Consider the following 14,625-nt stretch of genomic DNA (forward strand, 5'->3'; position numbering starts at 1 on the left):
TGGGTGTCAGGGATGCTGAGGCTCCCTGATTTTTCAGTTTCCCCCAAACCTGGCTGGGTTGGATTGCACACACAGGCACAGCTCATCCAAAGAGCTGCCCCATCCCTGTAAGTGTTCCAAACCAGGCTGGATGGAGCTTGGAGCAACCTGGGACAGTGGGAAGTGTCCCTACCCATGGCAGGGGGTGGAACGAGGCTCTCTCCCCACCCAAACCATCCTGTGACTCCATCAGGCACAAATTTCAAGCAGAACTCTGCTTTTTTTTTACCATTAAAGCTATTTTCTCATCCAACCCGAGTTGCTTTTGTCGTGCGTGAGGCCACAGGAACCTCTGCCAGGGCTGCAGGACCCGTGGTTTGCACCTCCACCGCTCCTTGTTGCTGCTTTGATGTCTAAATTCACAAAAGTTGTAAATGGGACAAAACCGCTGCGGGGTGGAAGAAGCTAAATTGGCGCAAGGTGGGACTCGGTGCTGGCAGTGGTGCAGAGAGCAGGGAGCACATGGGATCCCTTAGAGCCCCCGGGGAGTGCTGCAGAGGGGCTGCAACATTAAACAGGAATATCACCTTGCCTCCTGTTTTTGCTGAAATGAATTAACTGGCAGGAAATCATGGATTTCCGAGCCCGGCTTTCCTTACGACATTCCTCGCTGCAAAAGGAGAATTAAAAGCGGTGAAAGTGAGTAACAAGAAACAGGTTCTAGAATGATTCTGTGCGGTGAGGGTGAAACAGCATCGACCTGGCAGCTCTGCTGCGTTTGGAGAAGGGGTTTGGAGGAGAGAAAGCATCACTGAGGGAATGGAGAGTGCAGAGAATTGATCAGGAGATGTTGGGCTGCAATGGAGACATGAAATGTTAGAGGTGGGAATACACCACAAACACCCCAAAAACTGGGGCTGTGTCATGTCACACCAGTCCTGGGCTGTTGGGAGTTATTCCAGAAATTCTCTTTTTAAAAAATAATTTCCGTAAATATCTGATGGGCTCTTTCTGATTTTTAAGAGATTTTTCTTGGAGAAAACATATCTGGCTTTGAAGAGAGGATGATCATCTCTCACAGCACTTGGCTGTGTGTGTTTTGCAGAAATGGGGGGAAGAATCCACTGAGCACTTCTGAAAATTCGCCCTTAAATCCCTTATTAGGTCATGAATGGGGGGGGAAAAAAAAAAGAAAAGGGAAACAAAACGGCAGTAAAAAGTTTCGAAGGAGATGTTTGGAATTCTCACCACGGTTTTATCATCTCCCCAACGTTGAATGGTCTCACTGTTGGAGCTGCTGTGGTGGGAGTTGGGGACTGATGGGACAGGGCAAGGCTGCAGGAATGTGCTTTCCTTGCCACGGATTGTCCTCTACAGCAGGAACATTCAAACCATTGCAAAGATCCATTCTTTGCCCTGTTCTTCCCGAGCTCGTGTGAATTCCCCTTCCTCTCGCATTCATACAGATCACATTCCTCCAGATTCGCCTTTCTAGCTGTTTCTGATGACTTCTGAATTCCAAACTTGCAGTTCTGTCCGTGTATTGTCATGGATTGCTGCAGCATTGGCCTAAAGGACACCAAGGCTGTGTCATTGGGAAAATATTCTGTTTTCTGAGGATGGCAATGGTTGGGTTTGGAGTGTTTCTTCTCTAAATGTTGCGCAGTGTTCAGAAACTCGAAATTAGAAGCCACCTGACAGGAAAACAAGGAGGGTCCATGCCATGGTCAGTGGCAGCTTCTTTCCAGGTGTTCCCAGGCACGAGTGAACAGAGTTCTGGGATGTGGAAACCAACAGTTCTCAGGGATCAGTATTTTGGAGGTGGGATGGGAGAATCCATTCAGTTCCCTGAGAAATGTGGTTGCTCTCAGGACGAGAGGAAATGGTCTGGGGCTGTGCCAGGGGAGGCTCAGGTTGGACATCAGGAGGAACTTCTCCATGGAAAGGGTGGTCAGGCTTTGGAAGATTTGGAGGTTTGCAGTCTCCATCCCTGGAGATGTCCAAGGAATGCCTGGATGTGGTACTCAGTGCTCTGGGCTGGTGACAAGGTGGGCATTGGGCACAAATTGGACTTGATGGCCTTGGAGGGTTTCCCCAACCTCAGTGATTCTGTGATACTTGAAATTTTCAGAGAGAAAGAGAGAGGAGAGGCCTTGGGGAATAAGCTTTGACCCAAAAATTTCCAAAAATTTGGAATAAGCGCTTCCAAAAATTTCTGGTAAAGAGCTCTGGTAAAGAGCTGCTGATTTAATATCGAATTCCTGCTGTCTTTCCTGCTTGGAACTCGCAGGAGGAACACCAGGATCAGCACCTCACCTTGCAGACCACAGCTGCTTCACCTTCTCCTCCACCATCCCTCCCTCACTCCTCTCCCTTTTTTCCCTGCCTCAGCAGCTTAGACCGCGAGACCAAAAAAAAAAAAAAAAAAATTAAAAAAAACCCCCAAAAAACCCGCAACACAACAAAAAAATTCCTTTCTCCCCCAGCCCCGTGGCTGTGCTCTCCTTGCCTGTGCTCGTGTCCCAGAGCCCTGCTCGGGTCAGCAGCGAGCTCACGCTTTTGTCAGCGTGATTAATAGCGCTGTGGATTGTCGTTAATTCACTGGCTAATGACTGCAACTCTGGCCGCTCCCGGAGTAATCGGGTGATGTATGTGGGGAGCGAGCACCTCATGGCAGAGGTGAAAATCATTTCGACAAGTCAAATATTGTCACAGGGAACAAATGGCTCTCCCTGTTAATAAAAATTAATGAATTTTTTTTACCGCCGGCCTGCTAAATGAAGCCGTGGAGTGAAGGGAGTGGAGTGGAGGGGACAAGCTCGGTGGAATTAGAGAGCTTTATTCGGTGGTTAAAAGTAGAAATGTCTTTATTCCGGCGGTGATGGGATGTGGCAAGGGGTGGTGGGGCTTTTGTTGGGTTTGCTCGGATGCACGGAGGCTTTCTGGAAGTTTGGCTCTGTGTTTGGGAGGCAGAAATCAAAGAGTGGTGGAGAAAATATGAATATTTAATATTAGTAGGTGGTGGATCCCTCCCTTCATTCTTTCAAGGAGTGCCCTGGCTGCTCCTGGGCACAGAATTTTGGCAAAGCCACCTCTGAGCTTGCCCAGTGCTGGCTGCTCCTGCCTCTCCATCAATCCCTGCCCAGTCCAGCCTCCAGTTCCACCAGAATTCACACAGTTGTTGACACCAAGCCCAGCCAGGGACTGATCCTGTGGGAGAGGTTGGGCTGGTGCCTGGTGGGTTTCCAGACCAGGTGGGAGAGGCAGGACTGGCATGGCAGCATCCCTGAAGAAATCAGCACGATTTTGGGATTCTCCACCCCAAACTGGTACTTTATTAGCTCACAGAAGAGTTTGGGTTGGTTTTGGAAGGGTTCTGGCTGTGCTGATGAGAAGTGCTGGGTCCTGTCAGTGAGGTGATTTTTGAGTATCTCACAGGATTGGGGTACAGCCCACCAGCACCTCAGAATTCCAGGGAAAACGATGGAAACACTGCTCAAGGCAATTTGGGTTGGATTTTGGGTCATCTGCAGATGGATGCTCTCCTATCAGGGAGCTTGGATCAACTCCTGCCTTGCCTTAGCTGTAATTTTTATATTCCTGCCAGGCTGACCAATGAAAATCCTGGTATTGAGTAGAAAACAAGAGTTAAATAACTCTGCTCTGAGGCCTTGTTTGTTTTATCTAACTCGTGAGGGAAATCTTCAAGTGATTTCACCAGCTAAAGTCAGGTGTATGAAGAAAAATAACACTTGACCTGCAAGGGACCTTTAAGGTTTTCCAAATTTCCATTTATTTGGCTATGGAGGGAGCAGGAAAACAGAGGGATTAGAGAAGGGAAACATGGGGAAGCTTTAAAACAAACAAACAAACAAATGCCCTCAGTTTTGTTTCCTCCCTCCCTCCTGGAGGGAATGCTTAAGTTTAAATTTCGACACTTTTGGGTTGTATTTCCCTTAATGAACTCATTTTCCTGTGTGCATTTCATTTTAATGTAAATATATTTGCTGATAATCCATAAATCAGGATGTCATTTTGGTGATTTTAATCCACTATATGTGGGATTTAATTTAATGGCAAAGTTTAGAAATGTGTTTAAAATCTCTGAACAGCAGTGAAAACTTCCTGCATAAAGGATAATTAATTGTCAGGTAATTGGGAGGGTGATGATCTCTGTCTAAGGTGATGATTTGTATTAATTGCTGAAGATCCCATTAGAGTGGTAACTCCAGTTTCCTGTAAGAGAATTTTAGATATTTATGTATTTTCCAAGTTTAATGTTTTCCTTGGAGGTGAAGTGCTCTCCCCTGATGCTCTCAGCTCTGTGTGGTAGTGATGGGAAATGAAATCTGCAGTCCAAACAGAACCAGTTTCGAGATGTCTAAAAAAATACTGGATTTCCTTATTTATAATTATTCACTCTCTTAGACGCCGTGGGCATTTTATAAGTGCAGGTCAACAAACAGATCCTGCTGCAGCTTCTGCTTTCGAGGGATATTTTATGAGTGTACTTGAACACTTGGCATATATTTCACAGGGAAATCCACCCTATTTGTCAATGAGACAGACTAAATTAAAACTGGATTAGGCAATCCCAAATCTGGGTTAAGCGTTACTGTGCTTAAAACCAAATTCTTTGTGGGACATAAGAAAGGAAGAGCATTTTTTTTTTTTTGGAAAAGATTTTGAAAACTTAAAATTTCAATATTATGGACTTTCACATAGGTCATTAGCATGTTCAAATTTATAATAAATGAACAACTGGCTGAGCATACCTTTTCAGAGATGGCCAAATTTGCCTTTTTATAATAAACAACACGAGCCAGAGCTGCTCCTCCTGCCTTGCCCTAAATCCCTCCTTTGCCAGAGCAGCCCTGATGCATCTCTTTAACGTGACTATTTCAAAACCCAGGAGCTGAAGAGTTAAGGCACAAATAAAACCCCAAGTTCAGACTGTCAGCTTAGATAGTGCTTAGCAAGGGTCGAGGCAAAAAAGCCAGTTGTGATTTAGAAGAAAAACAGTGAGATTTGACCAATTCCATGGAATACCTTTCTTAGCCCCGGGGCGAGTGGAAGTGGTATATTAACCAAGGAATAGAGCAGAGGAGGAAAAAGGCCAAATCACATTTCTTTGAAACAAAGAGGCTTTTTACCAGGAACAAGCCTTGATAAAAATTACAGTGGCATTGCAAGTCATTTCAGCCGCTCTGCCTCGGGCCATATTAGAGCAGTGAGGAAATAGGGGATGCAGCAGCCCTGAAATACAAATACAGTAGTCCCGGGAGTGTTTTTAGTATAAATAATCCTTTTTAGAATAATGCAGGGGCTTTAAATAGGGCCAGGTGGTGGGTGCAACACCCAGGATGGTTTGGGAGGAGGAGAGGGAAGCAGGGTGGAGAAGCTCTGCCTGGCTGTGGGGTTTGCCCTGGGGGAACCCCAAATCCTCCTCCTTCCACAGGTTCTGACTGAACCAGAATCTGATGAAATCAGCTTAAAATCGATGTGGATGCATCTGTCAGGCTGAGGACTGAATGGGTCTAAAACTACAGCAACGTTCTCTGGAATTGGGCAAAGTTCCTCTGGAGAGGATGGGATTCTCCCAGGAACTCCACCTGGGCAGCAGTGTTTGTCCCCACAGTGCTGGGAGAGGATTTTATGGAAAGTCACATCCCAATGCCGTTGGTTGAACCTCCTGTCCCTCCCGTCCTATATTTTGCAAATTCTGGGAGCATTTTCTCAAGTCAGAACTGACTTGTAAATAGAGTGCAGCGGGGAAAAGCAGGAGGATTAAACGCAAGCTCAGCTCTTTGTCAGGTTCTTGTTCTTAGAGAGAAAAGAGCACTTGAGTGGTCGGGAGAGAAGTGCCCTAAACAGCAGCTCTGGGGTGGTGCTCCCAATGCAAACATTTATTGAAACTGGGATGGGGAGAGGAGAAATGGGGAGATCTCTGCAGAGAACAGCATTAAAACCCCCAGTTGTTTCTCACTGTCATCACTTGCCTCATTAAAATCCCATTTTTTCATAGTAATTAAATATTTCGGCAATCATCAGGGCACTGGTAGCTGGAGGAAGCTTTTGCTAAGTAAAGGAGTTCAGTTCTGCACCCAAAATATCAGGAACATGACTCCTTAGCATGATGGTGGGAAACACCTGGCAGACCTCTGAATTTCCCTTATTTCCACGTTCCAAATGTGGAGGTTAAATGTGAGTTGTCTGGATGGGCACTATGGGATGGGTGCAGTCACAGGTGTGTCCCAGCCAGGTGAGGTGCACATTTTGAGGTTCAGGTGCTGTCACAACTCCTGGCTGTCACACTGTTTGTCCCTTCCAAAAGCTGCATCATCAGCTTCTGGGCAATTCCTGGTAGGAAAAAGCAGCAGGTAATTAATTCCTGCTTGGAGAGGTTGGGAAGGAAGGACTGACAGTGTGGACAGGACACAGAAAACACAAATATTTTGTGGCTCAGTGGGCTCTAGACAGGTGTGGGAGCATAAAATGAACCCCAAAGGCATCCAGGGGCTGCAAAACCCCACAGCATTCCCTGGCAGTGAATCCATAAGGAGTGGGAAAGCCATTTCCAGCAGGTTTTGGAGCACAGTCCTCTGTTCCCAGCCCAGGAGGAGCTCTGTCCTTGTGGGTCACACCTCTCTGGGAGGAAACCAGCGCAGCCCAAAAGATCCAAGCTGAACCCACAGTGTCTGAGAACCTTTTGGGTCCTGTGTGGGGCAGAGCTCGGGCAGCCCCTTCTGTGCAAGGAGAGGTTTTCACCCTCATTTCCCCTTCCAGGCCTGGCAGGAACATTCCTGGGTCCAACTGAACTTTAAAGCTGCTGCAAAAATGTGGTTTTGTGTAAAAAAACTCGTTTGTTTGTACAAAACTCGAGGAGGACTCAGCTCAGTGACCCAGCAGGTTCTGGGCTATAAGGTCTCAAGCTGGAAGGGTTGGATTTGGTGTCGCTGATATTGTGAGTTGGAGCATTTGGGAACCTCTTTGGCAACAGCCCCGTGCATTCTGCTTGTGCTGTTTGTAATCAAAGAGTGAGGGAAAGAACGATAAAAACTTTCGAAGACTGAATTTAAAAAATCGGGCTGAAAAGATGGAACAAGTTTTACAGATTTTTTTGGCTTTAAAATGGAGGGGTGGTTGTAGGAAGGAGCTTGAAATACAAATCTAGAAATCTGCTAAATGCGGACAGAGCTGGATTTAAAAAATATCTGTGTGGTGTTTCCTAGTGCTGAGCAAAATAGAGTTTGCAGAGTACAGCCTTACTAGGGATGGCAAAAATATTTTCCCCCTGTTTTTCCAGAGCTTTGCCATTTCTTCCCCGATATAAAACCAGCCAGCTCCCCCAGCATTTTTTTTGGCCAGGGGAAGGAAAACCCAACTTATCTCGTGGCATTAAAATGTGCGCCTGTGCGCGCCTGTGAAAATAGAGCTCTGCTTTGACACCCACCTCACGGCTCCGTCCTGCGCCCTGCATTGATTCCCTGCTCCCCTTTCATCCCCCTCTCCGTGTCCACTGTCCCCTTCCTCCCCTGCCCTGCCCTCCCTCCTCTCCTCCCGCAACATTCGCTCTCCCCACGCCGGGGAAAGTGGAAATTGTTATCGATTAATATTAATATTTCGCGTGTTTGCGCCAAACGTCTCTCCGCGCCGCTATTAATCCGCCGTGTTAATAATGCCAGGACTCCTGTTCGGGACCCTGGGGAAGCCACAGTGAGTGGAATGACAATGAGACGGTGACAACAGCCCCAAAGCCTCCGCTTGGCAGAGATGTGAATTCCAATTGCGAGGGCTCCTTTTGGAGGCTCACAAACGCTTTATTCTCGCTCCATGGGTTGACATCCAGCGCCGAGAGAAATCTCCAGCACGGGTTGTTAGTTTTTGGAGAGCTGGCCCGAAGTGCATTGCTTTATTTATTCTAACTAGGTGACATTTCTCCCAGCAGAGAATTCGCTCTCGCTGTCGTTTTTTAAAAGTTCCACTTTGCTGCATTTTTTTTTTTTGTCCCCCCCCCCCACTTTGAGCATTTCTATAGATTTTTAAAGAGGAGGCATTTTGGAGCAAAAATAAGCAAAAAAGCAATGATGATTTTTCTTTACCAAGTAGAGTTTTCCTCTCTTCCTTTCTCGAATTTTTTTGCCGTTTTGTTATTTCTATAGATTCTCCCCAAATGTTTGTTACAACTCTGGTGAAACACTGTACATTTCTTGTGATGCTTCACTGGAGCTTTTATCTCACTAATAGTTCAGAGACAGAAATCCCAAAAGCTGATATTTTTTCCAGTGCCTTTAATAATAAGATAGCAGAGCTTTTTTCTCTTTTTTTGCTTAAAAGAACCAACTTTATCTACTGCATCCAAATACGGACCAAATTAATATTTAGACACAGCACGATTTGTAGAAATGTCAGCTTGAATTCAAACAGAAAATAAAATATTGAATTCAAAGAGATCAGGTGAAGCGAAGTTACAGACAACAACAACAACAAAAACAACAACATTCTCTGCAGAGTTTGATTCTAAAAGGATCTTATGTGGAAATATTTTTGATGCCTGGTTGAACCAGACTTTTACTGGAAATATAATACTGGCATTTAGAGCAGAGTAATTTGGACACTTTCCCTGCTGGTTTTACTAGAGGAAAATGCGTATTAAGGAACACACTGAAATACTGTTTCGAGCTTTATTCTTCATTTCTGCCAGCAGAAATCCCTTAATAAAAGAAAACACTTAATTTTTTTTTTTGCTTAAAACCAAAGGCACTTGAAATCCTTAATACCTGTTCTTCTCACAGCCAAGTTCTGCAGCAACTGCTTTTAGAATGTTTATTGAAAAATGCACCCGATTAACTCTGCTCAGTCGTCATCTGCTCTCTCAGCTCCTTTCGGATCTGCTTTCTGTTTCTTTTTAATAAAAGGACTTGAAGCCCCTTCGAGAGGTGCAGCTCCAGCTAAGACAAAGCAGGGCATAAATGTGCAACTTGAAAAAATGAATTTGCAAAGTAAACACAGGAAAGGGGCTGCGTTCGCCAGTGTTTCGTTTTCATCCGAGTCCTTCTTCCTTTCCCCTCGTCCTGCCTCCTCCTCCTGCCTCATCCCTCACTGCCTCCGCAGTTCTGAGTGTTCTCCAGCACTAAATTGGTTTTTTAATGTGTTCTGCAGCAGTTCTGCATCCCGTTTACCCCATCAGCATTCCCAAAATTCTGTGCTTTGTAGCGTGGAAATAAAATATAATGAAGGTGTTTTAAGGGAAACAAACTAAAAGCGGAGTTTGAGTTAAGTTTTAGGTATCTGCTGGAGCTGGGCAGGGTGGGTTTGTGATGGGATCAGCTCGGATCTGACCAAATATTCAATGACTTGAGGTTGGCAGGGTCTGAATTTTCCATGCACACCTCTTAGGTGCAATTTAATTTGTCAGGTGAGTCACCTGTGACTCATCCTGTCACAACTGTGCCACCATTGCATCCTAAACAGGGGGTATGGAAGACCAGAACTCACCCACAGCCATTTTGATTGTCCCTAATTCCTTCTACTCGTAGCATTTTGGGTGTTTTCAGGTGTCAGGGAGCTGTGAAAAGCTCAGGATGTGATCGAAGGGAGAAACAAGGTTACTCCACTGAGAAATAACCTGAGCTGCTCGGTGCGTTGGTGTTATTTGGTGCAAAAAGCCCAAGATTTGGGGGAAATCGAAAGGGAAGGAATTCTATTCCAAGCTGGGTATCTCTAGATACGTTCAGAAAAGTTGGCAAAACCACAGCAAGCTGTAGCAGAAGTGCCCATTAAAGTGAAAAATGAAATAAAGGGTGGTGTGAGCAGCGCCATTTCTCAAAGGGAAAAACAGACCCTGTGACATTCCCTTGGCACTGTGGCACGAGGGCAAAACCACTTCCCACTCGTGGCCACTTCCCTGCCTGGATATTTATTATTTTCAACTGCTAAACTTGTGAAGACGAAGGAGTTTCGTGAGTGAACGAAAGAGAAAAAAAAAGACATTTCCGAATGGTCATTTAAAGCAGAATTTCCTCTCACTCTGGCAGCAGTCAGAGGTGATGGGAGAAGCTGTCAGAGCATCCTCTGTAGTTTGGGACCCTGCAGAGCCCCATGGCCAAGCTCTGGATGTATTTCAGACCAGTATCCACCAGCAAATGCTGTAAAATGCTGCAAATCCCAGTACAGCTTAGGTGGAGGTGGAGGAGAAAGGTTCTTGCAATGAATGGGAGGAAGGAATTGTGTGGTGGGCTTGAGAATCTTGAACAACTTTTTGTTTATTGTCCATTCCTTGCAGCCATTCTCATTAATATTGTCCAAGCATGGGGGAAAAGTGATTTTTAGATGGCTGTGAAGCATTTAGTGCTTCAGCCCCATTCTGAATGGAAGAGGAAAAATTCCTCTCATGAAATTTTGTCACCAATTTGCATGTTTTCTGGCAGAAGTATTCCACACAAGCCTCCACAGAGGGTCTTACACAATCCAACCTTCAAAGGCACATTTCCTTCATCCCACAAGGCTACAGAAGAGAGTGGTTGGTGTTTGTCACACCCAGCAGTGAAATCCCCCTGGCACGGCAGGCAATTTTTGTTTGCAGTTTCAGGTTTGCATCCAGGAGGGAGAAAAGGAAGGTGTGGATCCATGAGAAGGGTGAAAGTTTAGAGAGAATTCTGATTTCATCTCGTTTCATGTGGGATTTAGACGGACTCACAGCTCAGGAATGCCAGGGCTGGATCCAGAACTGATGGATACCAGCAGTTCCCACCACATTTAGGGAAAACTGGATTTTTGGGCTGATCCTGCCAGGCAGATGCAGCAGAGCAGGGCCTGAATTTCGGATTTTCCATTGTATTTCAGCTGTGGCCATCAGGTGGCAATCTGACCACTGGGATCATTCTGAGCTGGAGGCACTTTGGGGTGGGTGATCCTTGGGCTTTCCAAGGCCCTTGGTGATTTAGGGTCGTGGCTGCCAAGCCCTGGGCTGTGCCTGCTGTCAGCTCCTGCCCCGTGCAGGGCACAGAGCGATGGGCAGAGAGGTTCCTGCAGGATTCCCAGTGGAGAAAGGCAGGATGGAGAGCAGGTATTCCTTAGAATCCACCTGAATGAAGGTAAAATGAGAGCAAAACCCCCCGAGGTGATGAACTCTGTCAGCAGGAGTTAAGTACATCCTTAATGGGAATATTTCCTCCTTGAGCAGGGCTGTGTTTTGATGATGGGATCCATCTCTACGAAGGGGTCAGAAAAATGCCTTTTTTTTGGTGGTGAAACATTCTGAGTCCACAGCAAATAGAGATGGAATCCTGTCACCCCAGAGTTAGAAATGTGGGTGGTCCTGTTTGCTGGAGGTGTAAAAGAAAGAATCATGGAATTCTGGACTGGTTTGGGTTGGAGTGACCTTAAAATCAAGCAATTCCAACCTCCCTGCCATGAGCAGCTCCACTAGAGCAGGTTGCTCAATGCCCCTCAAGACATTGTGCAAAGTGCTCAGACATTCCCTGCCTTCTCTCTCACCAGGAATTATATCAGGAATTGTTGGGTTTGATTGGTTTTTCTTCTCTGGAGAAGCTTCCTCAAGGAAAATCACGCAGGGGAAGAACCTCAGGAGTTGTAGAGGTGGTGATGATGTCCCTCTTTGGGTTGGAAAAGGTGGTTGAGGTCTTTTTTGAGGTCCACTGCTCTTCCTGTAGAGCCACAAAATGGAAACAAATCCCAGGGAAGTCCTGGCCTAATGAATATTTTCCTGATAATATTTTATATGATTGTATTATTATAATATATTATAATAAGCACATAACAAGCAGTTCTAGACAGCACTGAGGTTTTAATACTCAGATGTGATTCTAAACTCACAGCGAGGAATGAGCTGCAAAGTTTGAATAATGATGTAAAAAACCCTTCCAACCACCAGTTAATCCCTAAGGAAAAAGCACCTGTTGCTCTGTCCCTGTGTGGTTCCATTCTCAGCTACAAAGTCAAAATTCTCTGTGAATATTTGTATTTTCTTCTCTTCTGCTCCCATATTTCCCTCAGGCCTGAGGCTCCAGGTGGGTGAGTTCAGTGGGTGGCTGTCATTCTTCTCCTTGCTTAGAAAAAAATAAAATAAAAATACCTTTGTTTCACAGAAATGTTGAATTACCCAGCCCAGGTCAGTGAAATTCTCAATTGTGTTGGTGATCAGGCACTGCCTGCCCAGCAAAAATTAATTTTTGGGACGTTCTGTAAATGTTCCCAGTGAAGAAGTCAAAGAAGCTCTTTGCAATCTGTGAGTGTAAAAAACACTCAGTCATTTCAGATAATTGGGTATTTCCGTAGCAGAATTAGATATTTAACAACAACAACAACAATAATAATTAAAACAGGAAACACGATAATGACAACGGTAATAAAAAATAACAATAAATGAATGAAAGCCCAAATCCAAGAAAATCACCCCAAAACCTAACGCATTCTTTCGCCTACCACCATTTCCTCTAACATCAGCCATGCTTTCCCTTTCATCCCAGCTGCTAAATAGATTATTCATGAGGTCTCTCACCACCACGAATCCATCCCTCTCATTGTTGCCAGCCCCTCATTGGTGTCACACAGATTTTCAGCGTCTGCCCATATCTGATTATCTGTGGAAACAACCTTTCAATGAGCCTTTTTAGCGAGTCATTCCGCTGGGGAGCTTTGAGGGGACTAATTTCAGTTTCATGACAATAACAATAAGGTCAAGTTGTATTTCGGAGCTGCTTTTCACCCAGGCAGACATTCCAGAGCAGCGAGACCCTCGTGGAGGGGCAGATGTAGGACAGCATGGTTGTCACCACGGAGTGGCCACAGTCCATGTCCAGCTCTCTGTGGCAGCTGAGTTGGGATGGAGCTTAGCAGAGCTGGGGGTTACTCCTGGAAAATCAGATGTTCTCTGCTTTTTAAAAAATTTTTTTATTGTTATTTATTTTTTTATATACCTGAAAGTGTTCTGTTTTATCATTTCATGCCTGTTGCCAGTCCCTGCTCTTTTAACACCTAAAAAGACAGATTTACCTGTGATTGGTGATTTCTCTTGAAATATGAGGTCAGTCAGATGTGGGATCAGCTTCACTGTAAATTAAAATTTAATCAGAACTTCACTGCTTGTCCGACAGAAGAAATTAAATTATCACACACCGTTCAGCAGTGAGGTATCTTTATATTTATTGTATCCTCTGGAAATTTTCACAGGTTGTGCTCCAATAAACCCAGTTTTGCTCTTCAACTCAGTTGGAATTCCTGTTCCTTAAGTGCAAAAGAGGCTAATCATAGAGCAGAAAATGATTTGACTTGCTAATACTGGGCGAGAAAACATTTACTGCAACCACAAATATTTCCAGGATGATGGAGTATCTCATGTCCATGAAAGCTTGGTTCTGGTGACATGTTTGAGCAGGGAGGGCTGCACTTTCCAGCAGAGGAAACCCATGTCAACTGCAGCAGGCAGCTCCTTGTTTTAACAGAAAAATGTTGGCAAATCCTCCAAATCCTCCTCCTTATTCGAGTCTGCCACCAGGTTTCTCAGGCATGAACTCAGGAAAATCTTTATTAGGCATTAAAAAAAAAAAGAAATAGAGGGGGAGATGTGTCTCGCAGACAGAAGGTGCATTCTGAGGTTAGGGAAGAGATGAATTATAAATACCTCAAGTCGAGCAGTGCTTTTCCAGATATTCTTCCCTGGTGGTTCCTAGTTGGGAGGAGTGAAAAGTGTCACTTTTGTGGGGTGCTGCTCCCCCATGGTGACATTAAATGTGCCCCTGGGAGTCCCTGGCTCCCAAAACTACTCCAGCTACTTGTGTTGGGTGACAAATGTGTTTTTCTTTTCCCCTTCATGTTTTGCTCCCCTACCACCACCCTTTATTTTTATCTTTTTGGATGAGAAAGCTCCGTTTTCATTCCATATGAATGTCCCTGCTTAGCAATTGAATCCTCTTGGAAAAATCCCTGAACTTCATTGCCCTCTGTGTGCCCAAGGTTTTCACTCAAGGACAAGAAGGAATTCAAACTGACAGAGACTAGGGCTGGATTTGAGATTAGCAAGGAATCCTTCCCTGTGAGGGTGGGGATGCCCTGAGGTTGCCTGGAGAAGCTGTGGCTGCCCCTGGATCCTGGCAGTGTCCAAGGCCAGGCTGGACAGGGCTTGGAGCAACCTGGGATAGTGAAAGGTGTCCCTGCCATGGCAGAGGTGGCACTGGATGAGTTTGAAGTCCCTTCCAACCCAAACCATTCCAGAACTCTGGTTACAAACCAGGGATGCAGAGGTGCAGGGCTGAGGTGTAGCTGGGAGGTCACAGCCAGAGCTGCTCTGAGCAGGAACCCCAAACACCAGGAAAACACTTCTTGCCAAACTTGGATTTTGCCTTAATTTCTTTTTGCATTTGTTATTTTTTCCCCCTTTACAAAATACACTGAGCCAGTTAAATCAATAAGTGATTAAAGGGAATCTGGACCACCTTTTATGTGTTTTATTCCCTCTTTCCAAAACTGAAACACAAACAGCAGAGAACCCCTGACCCCATAGAACATTCCAGGCTGCAGTGAGCCTCACCCACCCCCTGAGCATCACTGCCCTTACCTCAGTTCCACCTGAGTTCCTCCAGGGAGGTTTTTATCCTTTCAAGGTGTGCAAACTCGGCTTAGCAA

At 45.3% G+C, this 14,625-nt stretch overlaps 1 protein-coding gene across 5 annotated transcripts in view; it reads left to right on the forward strand.

Moving 5' to 3' along the window:
- PRDM16 (PR/SET domain 16) overlaps positions 1–14,625 on the forward strand; it is a 271,281-nt gene that overhangs the window by 84,320 nt on the left and 172,336 nt on the right. The window lies entirely within an intron of this gene.

Source organism: Lichenostomus cassidix, chromosome 21 (genome assembly GCF_008360975.1).
Source record: "Lichenostomus cassidix isolate B80296 chromosome 21, HeHo_3.0, whole genome shotgun sequence".
NCBI lineage: Eukaryota > Metazoa > Chordata > Aves > Passeriformes > Meliphagidae > Lichenostomus > Lichenostomus cassidix.